Below are 10870 nucleotides of genomic sequence, written 5' to 3'. Positions count from 1 at the left end.
TTGCTAAATTAATGCAGTATTTTATTATTTCAGTGTGACCAAGAAAGTCATAGGGCTACTCCATGCACAGAGATTTAGAAAGAAAGGAAGAGAGGAAAAGAAGTGAGAAAGAGGAAGGAAGGAAGGAAGAAGGAAGGAAGGAAGGAAGGAAGGAAGGAAGGAAGGAAGGAAGGAAGGAAGAAGGAAGGAAGGAAGGAAGGAAGGAAAAAACAGGTCCACTAAGCAAATTTCAGAGGACAGTAGGAGACAAGAGAGAACTTGCTTTGTGATTGAACCTCTAATCACAACTCTTCCTCCAGGCTGAGGAAAAGTTTGCAATATTTAAAAGTATTTTTATTGGTGTGCCTGGGTGGCTCAGTCAGTTAAGCGCCTGCCTTGGGTTCAGGTCATGATCTCAGTGTCCTGGGATCCAGCACCTGGTCTGGCTCTCTGCTCAGCAGGAAGTCTGCTTTTCCCTCTCCCTCTCCATCTGCCCCTTCCCGGACTTGTGCTTTCTCTCTCTTCTGTCAAATATATAAATAAAATTTTTTTAAAAGTATTTTTATTTAATGACCCAAGAGAAGTCACATGTAATATATCTTGTCCTGATATATTTTGTCTTAATATTCTTCAATAACTTTCTTTCTACTATGGTAATTGGTTTGTTTAGAATTTCTATCTTTCTAAATTCATTTTTAAAAATTTATACTTAGAAATTACATTCATATTTTCCTCCATTTATATTTTCATACAGAGTCTCATATTCATTAAAGTCTCTTACTCATAATTTCCTCCAAAGGTCTGGTTATTTCTTTATTTTCATTTATTGATTGGATTAGCTGAACATTATCTCTTTTATTGTCTTTTTTTTTTCTTTTTCAGGATTATGAATGAAGCAATTTTTTACCCCAGCATGTGTTCTAATGCTTCTTGTTGGCAACTGCCACCTGTCCAGCGATTCTTTCCAGATCCCTCTCTTCCTGAGGTGTCAGTTTGCAGCCCCACCTTGGTCCTTTTCCGCCATTTTCAGCTCTCTAGAGCTTAGAGGAGGCTGTGGGCCATGCATACTCTTGGAGCCCCTGCTGAAGTGGCTGGGTAGAACCCCGTTTCTCTGACGTTGCCCGCATGTCTTGGTCCTGGAGGCGACCCTGGGCCACGCTGCCCCAGGGGTACCGGTGCGGTGCTCTGGAGGCAGGTTGTGTGTAGAACCAGTTCTCATCACAGCGAGCAAGCTCTTTGCGCTTGGCCAGCTTGGCAGTGCAAACCCATTCAGGGAACTTCCTGCTTCCAGACTGTTTGAGGAAGGCTGCCAGAGCCCTGAGGAGCTCCTGCTGCTTCACGTCTTCTACAGGAACTCCATGCATCCTGCAGCCTCCGCGCTGCCCGCAGGGGACTCTTTTCTTGTCTTCTTTTCATGTTATTGATATCGTTGTTTTTACTCAAGCAGCTCTTGAGTTTGTTTAGTTATGGAATTTTTTGTTATCCAATTTTCAGTCTTTTTTGTCAATTCCTTTCTTCTGCTTTCATTTAACCAATTCGTTCTTGTTTTTATAATTGAGTTGGGTGTTTATTTTTATCCTTACTGGTTTACTTATACAGGTTCTTAAGTATATTCTCTGAGTGCTATTTTAGCTGGATACAATTGGTTCTGCTAGGTAGAGATACAATTACTATTTTCTAAATATTCTTAAATTTTGGTTAGGAGTTCCTTCAATAATAAGGTTTTTGTTGTTTTTTAAAGATTATTTATTTATCTATTTTTGAGAGAGAGAGAGAGAGAATGAGCAGGGGGAGGAGCAGAGGGAGAAGCAGGCTCCCTGCTGAGCATGGGACCCAAGGCAGGGCTCAATCCCACGACCCTGGGATCATGACCTGAGCCAAAGGCAGACGCTCAACCTACTGAGCCACCCAGGAACCACCCCCCCCCTTTTTAATCCTAAGTTTTCTTAATGAGTTTTTAATTTTCAGGTGACAGGATTTTTATTTTCTAGTTTTATTTACCTCTGAGCAGAAAATATTGTCTTCACTCTTTCTACTTTCAATATTTGTTTCGTTTTTGATGTGCATAATCCATAGCCATATTTCTAATGTACTAAGAGCACCTTAAAAGAAGGTATATGCTGTTTTCTTTAAAGAGTTTGATATTTATCTGTTTATACTAAATTAAATATAACACTATTATTTAGTTCTATACCGCTCCTTATCTTTCATCCTTTAATTTATAATTTTCTGAGAAATAAATTAAAGCCTCCTTCTACCAATACGATTCTGTCTATATCATATTGTATTTTGTATATTTTGAGTCTTGCATTCAGTGAAATAAAAATAAATAAATAAAAGGGAAAAATCATAAAACCAAAGGTGTTTAAAAAAAAAAGATAAAATTGATCAACTCTAGGCATACTAAGACACACTGAGAGACATCTAGAGAGAGACAGAGACAGAGAGTGCAAAGTCACCTACCTCAAGTATAAAAAAAGGATTATCATATCAGGTCCTAGAGGTAATAAAAGAATAATAAACAAATACCAGGAGTATATTTATGCCAATAGATTTGGCAACTGAGATCAAATAGACAAACTACTTGAAAGACAAAAATTATCTAAAGTGATTCAAGAGAAAAATAGAAAATCTGAGATGCTCTTTAAGTATTAAAGCATTTCAATTTATAGCAATAAGAAAGGATCTCTTAAAGCCAAACACAGGAGTGCCCTGTTCAAAGTTAACTCTGGTCATCAAGAAGGGGAAAGACTGAAGGTGGCAGGTCTATACACGCAGAGTTGTTAATGGGTTTTATAACAGGTTTGAAGTTGAGGACTTAACTATAAAAGTAGAATGATTAAGACAATATGGTATTGGCATAAGGATAAATATATAGAATAATGTAACAGAACACAGAAATGCATTCATTAATACAATACCAAATGATTTTGAATAAAGGGGGCCAAGGTAACCTAATGGGAAATGGATACTATTTAACAAACAGTAATGGAAAACCAGATAACCGTACAGAAAGATAGGAAACTCTATGGACTATGGACTCTGGGAAACAAATGAGGACTTCAGAGGGAAGGGGGGTGGGGGAATGGGATAGGCTGGTGATGGGTATTAAGGAGGGCACGTATTGCATAGTGCACTGGGTGTTATACGCAAGTAATGAATCATTGAGCTTTACATCGGAAACCGGGGATGTACTGTATGGTAACTAACATAATATAATAAAAAATTATTATATAAAAAAAAGAAAGATAGGAACCTCAACCTTTATGTCACAATACACATGAAAATTAACTAAAATACCTATAAACATAAAAACTAAGCTTTTAAAAATTCTAGAAGAGAGGAGAAAATATTTGCAGTCGGGATAGGCAAATATTTCTTACCTCACAAAAGAAAAATCAATAATTGGACTTCATCAAAATTAAAAACTTTGGCTTTTCAAAAGACAATGTTAAGAAAATAAAAAGGCTAGTTACAGATTGGCCAATTTACTTTTTTAAGCTTTTACTTAAATTCCAGTTAGTTAAAATACAGTGTAATATTACTTTCAGATGTACAATATAGTGAAGATTGGTTGATTTAAACACACACACGTGTATGGACATGCACACACACACAAATATATATATATATATATATATATACACACAAAGATTTGTACCCATAATATAGACCAATAACTCTTACAAATTGTCAATTAATAGGAAATATATATGTTGGTCTCTGCCCCAAGTTCCTGCTAATATTTGGGTTTTGACCCCAGTTCCTGACACAGAGCTCCTAAATCCTTTAGAATTTCCTGGGTTATAGGAGCATCTTTTGTTCTAATAAGGAAACTCTTGATGGCCTCCTGGATATGGGCCTGAACACTAAAGACCAAGCCATGACAAGAAACTGGAACTTCCAGATCTACACCCCATTCCCTGGAGGGAGAAGAGGGGATGACAATTAAGTTAATAATTGACCATGCCACTCCAGGAAACAAACTGAGGGTTTCAGAGGGGAGGCGGTGGGGGGATGGGCTAGCCTGGTGAAGGGTATTAAGGAGGCCACATATTGCATGGAGCACTGGGTGTTATATGCACACAATGAATCATGGAACACTACATCAAAAACTAATGAGGTACTGTGTGGTGACTAACATATCATAATAAAAAAAAATAATTGACCATGCCTATGTGACAAAGCCTTCATAAATATTCCAAAAGTACAGAGTTCAAAGAGCTTCCAAGTTGGTGAACATGTCCATACGCCAGGAGGATGGAACACCCCAGCTCCACAGAGACAGAAGCTCCTGCATTCAGGACACATCCAGACCTTGCCCTATTATCTCTTCATTTGGTGGTTCATTTGTATCTTTTAAAACACCCTTTGTAATACATCAGCATTAGTAAGTAAACTATTTTCCTGGGTCCTGTGAGCCACTCTAACAAATTATCAAACCTAAGAAGGGGGCCATGGGAACTTCCAATTTACAGCCAAGTCAGACAGAAATTGTGGGTAACCTGGGGACCCACTACTTGCAATTGACATCTGAAGTGGGAGGCAGTCTTGTGGGATTGAGCCCTTAATCTTTGGGTGCGCACAAACTCTGGTTAGTGTCAGAATTGGACTGAATTATTAGGACACTCAGTTAGTTTCAGAGAATTTGTCAGTGTTGGAAAAAACCCACATATTTGGTCTCAGAAGGGTTATGAGAAAAGGAAATGAGTGGGTTTTTTAAATTCAGCTTAAGAAAACCACCTAATAGAAGATAAGTGAATGGCCAATAAGCACCATAAAGATGCTTAACATCATTAATCATCAGGGAAATGCAAATCAAAGCTACAGTGAAATCCAATACATACCCACCAGGATGGCTAAAATTAAAAAGACTGACACTACCAACTTTTGGGGAAGATGTGGATTAACTGGAACTCATATATTGTTACTATAAATGTAAAATGATACAACCACTTTAGAAAAGCTTTGGGAAGTTTCTCATAAAATTAAACATAATAGAACATACAAAAATTCCATCCCTAGATATTTACCCAAGAGAAATGAAAATATATGCCCATACAAAACCTTGTTCGAGAATATTCATACAGCTTTATTCATAATAACCCAAAGTTGGAATAACCTAAATGTCCATCGATAGGTGAATGGGTAAGCATATTGTGGTAATATCTACGATGGATGTACTCAGCAAGAAAAACTAGCTACTGATAACCATGCAACAACATAATTGAATCCTAAAAAGCAGTATGTTGAGCAAAAAATCCAGATATAAGAGAATAAATACTATATAATTCCATTTATATGAAAGTCTGAATATAGGAACATTTAATCTATAGTGACAGAAATTAGGTTAGTTGTTGTCTGGGGTCAGAGTGGGGGTGGGGATTAACAGTAAAGGGGCAGAAGAAAACCTCTTGAGATGATGAAAATCTTTTATATTTTGATAATGGTTATGTTTGTCAAAATTCATGGAATGCTTATAATGGAGGTTTTTCACATAAAATACTTCAATTAAATTGATTTTTTAAAAGTGAAAGCTGACTCTTTAAATTAGAATTGGTTGGGGCGCCTGGGTGGCACAGCGGTTAAGCGTCTGCCTTCGGCTCAGGGCGTGATCCCAGCGTTATGGGATCGAGCCCCACATCAGGCTCCTCTGCTATGAGCCTGCTTCTTCCTCTCCCACTCCTCCTGCTTGTGTTCCCTCTCTCGCTGGCTGTCTCTATCTCTGTCAAATAAATAAATAAAATCTTTAAAAATAAATAAATAAATAAATAAATAAATAAATAAATAAGAATTGGTGGTGATTCTGTATGTGAGTGATGGATTTTATATAAGGCACTTGGTTTGCAATGGGAGATTTTATTGAGGAAGTTCTATAAGGGGGTAGATTCTAGACTTTGGATTTGGACGTTTGAGTGCAGGATACTCTGCTGGTCCTGAATGATGCTCATTGATTTCCTCTCCCTGCATATAACTGTGAGTTTGAGCATAAGGGGGCCAAGCTCTGGGGCACCTGGTGGTGCAGCCACTTAAGCATCTGACTCTTGGTTTTGCTCAGGTTGTGATCTCAGGGTCATGAGATCGAGCCCTGCGTCAGGCTCCATGCTCAGCGTGGAGTCTGCTTGAGACTCTTTCTCCCTCTTCCTCTGTCTCTCCCCACTTTCTCTCTCTTTCTCTCTCAGATAAATAAAATCTTTGAATAAAAAATAAAAGAGGTCCAAGCTTTTAGCATAAGACAGAGAAAATTGTTCTGAGGCATTCTCCTCAGAGATCTTTAAATAGTGCCTCATTTCTATGTAGAGATTGTGATGGTTAATTTTGTGTGTCAACCTGATTGGACTAAATGGTGCCCAGATAGCTGGCAAAATATTATTTCTGGGTGTGCTCATGAGGGTCTGGACTGAGTGAAGAAGATTGCCCTTACCAATGTGGGTGGGCATTATCCAAGCTGTTGAGGGCCTGAGTAGAAGAAAAAAGCAGAGGGTAAATTTGCTCACTTGCCTGAGCTGAACAAAAAAGACAGAGGGATGGTGAATTTGAGCTCTTGCTTGAGCTGGGACACCTATCTTCTCCTGCCTTTAGAAACCAGTGCTCCTGGCTCTCAGGCCTTCGAGTTTGCACTACAATGACAACATGAGCTTTCCTGGGCCTCCAGCAGGCAGAGGGGGCAGATCATGGGCTTCTCAGCCTCCATAATCATTTGAGCTAATCCTTCATAATAAACTTCTTTCTATATATATCTATATATATACTATTGGTTCTGCTTCTCTGGAGAACCCTGATAAATACAGACATATAGGAAACCCACTGTTTGCCTCAATTCAAAGGGCCCTATTTATTCTTATGGAAAAGTGGAGTTGTATGTTGTACACTTTTATCCTTTGTATAGGTTTGTATGTATGTATATCCATATCCAATTTCCGATTTTCATTATTTTGTCATTTTATCCTTTTAGTGTGTTCTTTACTTTTATTTTACTTTTTAATTAGCAAAGCCTGTGGTGGGCAACATTGTTGAATGTAGTTTTCTATACTATGTGGGTAACTATGGTGCTGTGTCCAGATATGTAAAATACATTAAATCTGGGGGTTCTAAGTTCTCCTCATGAGAAATGATAAATCACCCAGTTGAAAATAGAATATCTTTGGTTATTTCATTATGAGTAGATAAGAAGGTTAAATAAAGTTATTTCTGGGTTTCTAATTCTACAACAAAAGAGCAGAGGCTTGAAGTTCTCTTCCTACTTGTTTTCCACAGCTCTTTCCTTATATTTCATGTATAACTAAAGAACACATTTTTTCAAGTAAGCCAGATCTGGGTTCAAATCCTGACTTTATCACTTGCCCTGGCCCTTGCTTAACAACTCTTTAATTTTTCAACTTTCTCTTTTATTAGATGGGAATAATAATATTACCCTCCATGAGTGAGAGAGAATCCACAGAGGTTGGGCATATCAGTAAGGCTTCATGGAGTTAATGACATTTAAAACTCCTTTATTCACAGGTAGGTTTCAACAAATGGGATGAAGAATGTAGCATTTGAAGCAGAGCATTGCTCTCAGCAAAGGAACAGAGGTAAGAAATTACAGGGTGTATGTCACATACACCAGTTTGTACATGGAGTGAGAAAAAAATTTAAGATTAATTAATTAATTAATTTTGGGAGAGTAGGCAGGGAGAGCAAAGGGAGGGGCAGAGAGAGAGAATCTCAAGCAGACTCCACACTGAGCACAGAGACTGATGTGGGGCTCGATTCCACAACCCTCAAATCATGACCGGAGCTAAAATCAAGCTTGAATACTAAGACACAGAATTTGGATTTATATAATTACGAATAAGGATAAACAAACGTTCTTGCCCAAGACAGGGATTAATCAGAATTATACTTTAAGAAAAATATTCTGGTAATGATGAAAGGAATACCTGGAGCTTGAGAAAACAATTACCAAAATCAAAGAGTGTGGCAATTAGGAATTTACATAAAGCAGAACATCAAATATAAGACACCATCAACTGTAAGATGCATCATTAGTCTATTTACTAAAATGAAAGAACAGAAATGCTGCTTATTAAACTATGACACAATCCTAATACAACACTGATTGTAGGACATATTCCAGTTTCAGAGATGTTACCATTTGAACAAGTATGCTAGAATTGATGAAATATGGTATAATGGTTGTAATGAAAAGGACGAAGAGATTAAAAGTTTTGACAGAATCTGATAACTGAATTACCAAAAATAGAGTGGGAATAGAAGGAATCAAACATGGAACTGGGATTTTTAGTTTTGCTTCTTAATGCTAGTATCGAAAAATGGGAATGATGTCATTGTGGTACCACTAGAACTTCTGGGATGTTGTTGATCAAAGTGTTGGGAATGTGAAACAGAACTTTTAGGCATGGTTGTTACTTGAGAGTGATATCTGAAAATCACATAGACATAATCATTGAAGTCATGGGTATATGTGAGCTCACTAGAGAACAAAGAATATAGAAAGAATGGAACTAAGGACAGAAAGGTACATTTTTGCAGGAGAAAAAAAGAACAAAGAAAACATAAAGAGAAAGAATTAAAGAATAGAAAAATAGTCATTCTAGGATAGGAAACCCAAGTTGGGAAAGAAAAACATTTCCAGAAGAATATCTGTTGGTCATTAGTGTTAGTGGCTGTAGAGTGGTTAAGGATGAAGGAAGCCAACTACTGGAAACAAAAAACATGGTTCTGTTTCAAACAAAGTGAATTAAGTGAAGTTAAGATTTTACGTGCTGAAAAATATTCTCAAAGAAACATGCTGAACAGATTTTATGTTCTTTTCTTTTTTGAGAACTTTCCAGCATTTAAGAGGACACATTTTGTTTTAAAAGCTAGTATATAGGTGTTTAGAATCTGCCCCACATTTTTAAAAGCTAATGCATGCAATTTACCAGTAATCTTAACCAAATCTGAAACATAGCTGTCATAATAACTTCTCTACTTCCCAGTACTGCAGATGGTCATTAGAATTTTCGAAGAGAAAAAATAAATGTAGCATCCAGAAATATAAAAACAGAGAGCAAAACATTTCTCCAAATGAATAAATAAATATTAATATGACTCATATTACAAATTCTTTCTAACAGAGGATAAGGATATATGGCAAATATTCTTCCAGAGCCATAAGCTCTACCTCATCATACCTTCTCATAGGGAGCATATTTTCACTGGGAGGAAGCCCCTCATCTTGTACCCAGCTCCTCACTCATCCCCAATACAACCTATTATGTCACATGAAGGAAGATTGGAACTTTCTGGGTCCCCACATGCACGGACATCTCTTCTTCCATGCCAGTTTTTTGTTTGTTTTTGTTTGCTTGTTTGTTTGTTTTACAACTATGTTGTATTTTTCAGTGAGAAGAATAACCCAGCATCCAACTCATCTATTGCTGGACATCATGGCCTCTGAGGAAATTGTAAAACTAAACGCATTTCTAGGACCATGCCTGGAAAAAGGGAAGGAGGCTAAGAAGACACAAATCACTGTATTAGACTACTTCTACTCTGAACATTTTTCTTGTAGCAAAATCATAGTAAAATGAGCAACAAGGAAAGCCTTGATCTAGAAAATGTAGGCTCAGAAAGTAGGGACAGTCTGTCAAATAAAAAAATAATCTTAAAAAAAAAGAAAGTAGGGACAGAAACTAATATTTGTTGAGCATGTAAATATGAGCCAAATCCCGTTAAGTGTTCTAGAGATATTCTTTTATTTTATTCTCAAAACTACACCATGAGATGTATCTTATTGGTTCCATTTTCCAGATTCTGATACTGAAGATGTGAGAGATTATTTGTCTACTGTGTGACAAATCAGGATTCAAATTCAGGTCTCACTCCAAAATTCATGACTTTTCCACAACACAGTGTTACCTGCTTGAATAATTGGTGGAAGTGAGGACTGAGACCCAAAGCTATGCTTGGAGCATATTAATAATCAGTTTTTTTGAGCTGATTGTGTATGGAGGGCTCAGTCTTCTTGTATTTTTTTTTTTTTTTGCCATCAACTTAAACAAATATCACCTTCCCATCATGTGCTTCTGTGTGATCACCTGTCTGCGGTAGGAAAACGTCAAAGTAGCCAACCTAGGATTTAAATCTAGTTCACACTTTTATTTTTACTTAATTTTTAAAAAGATTTTATGTATTTATTTGTCAGAGGAGAGAGAGAATGCAAGCAGGGGGAGTGGCAGGTGGAGGGAGAAACAGGCTCCCCACTGAGCAAGGAGCCCGATGCAGATGCAGGGCTCAATGCAGGGCTCGATCTCAGGACCATGCGATCATGACCTGAGCTGAAGACAGATGCTTAACCGAGTGAGTCACCCAGGCATCTCACAGTCCACACTTTTACATACTATATACTGCTTCTATAAGTTGGGTAAAAGTGGTTTATTGTTAGCTATTTCTATCTGCATATAAATAATAGCCTAAAACCTTTTCAAATTATATTTTTAATGGGACAAATGGGCCCCAGCACATAATTTTTCTTACAAAAAATCTTCTGCTTTTTCTATTCTATATGCTACACATTAACTTTTGACAAGGAACTTAAAATACAGCTATCATATCTCAAATGCCCACCAAAAATAACTAATGTGGGAAAGTGGGCCCTAATCTGTGACACAAAGGTAACAATACCTACCTCCTAATATTGTTATGAATATTAAAGATAATTTATTCATTCAAAAATGATTTGTTGAGTACCTGCTATGTGCCAAGAATAGTTCTAGTTAGGTAAATCACCCAGCAATGTGCATGGCACATACCTTGTACTGAGTAAGTAAGGGTGTAGTCCTCACCTCATAGGATCCCAAGAGAACAGACATGCAGCTATTAAAGGGACTGCTCGTGACTACTG

At 37.3% G+C, this 10870-nt stretch overlaps 1 pseudogene; it reads right to left on the bottom strand.

The window, feature by feature from the left end:
- Positions 1–873: 873 nt before the first annotated feature.
- Positions 874–1343, bottom strand: LOC103675868 (annotated as a pseudogene).
- Between the last annotated feature and the right edge of the window lie 9527 nt (positions 1344–10870).

The sequence above is a fragment of the Ursus maritimus genome, unplaced genomic scaffold, assembly GCF_017311325.1.
Source record: "Ursus maritimus isolate PB19 unplaced genomic scaffold, ASM1731132v1 scaffold_13, whole genome shotgun sequence".
In the NCBI taxonomy this organism is placed as follows: domain Eukaryota; kingdom Metazoa; phylum Chordata; class Mammalia; order Carnivora; family Ursidae; genus Ursus; species Ursus maritimus.
Note: the sequence above shows the minus strand (reverse complement) of the source record. Positions and strands in the feature narration are given on the sequence as shown.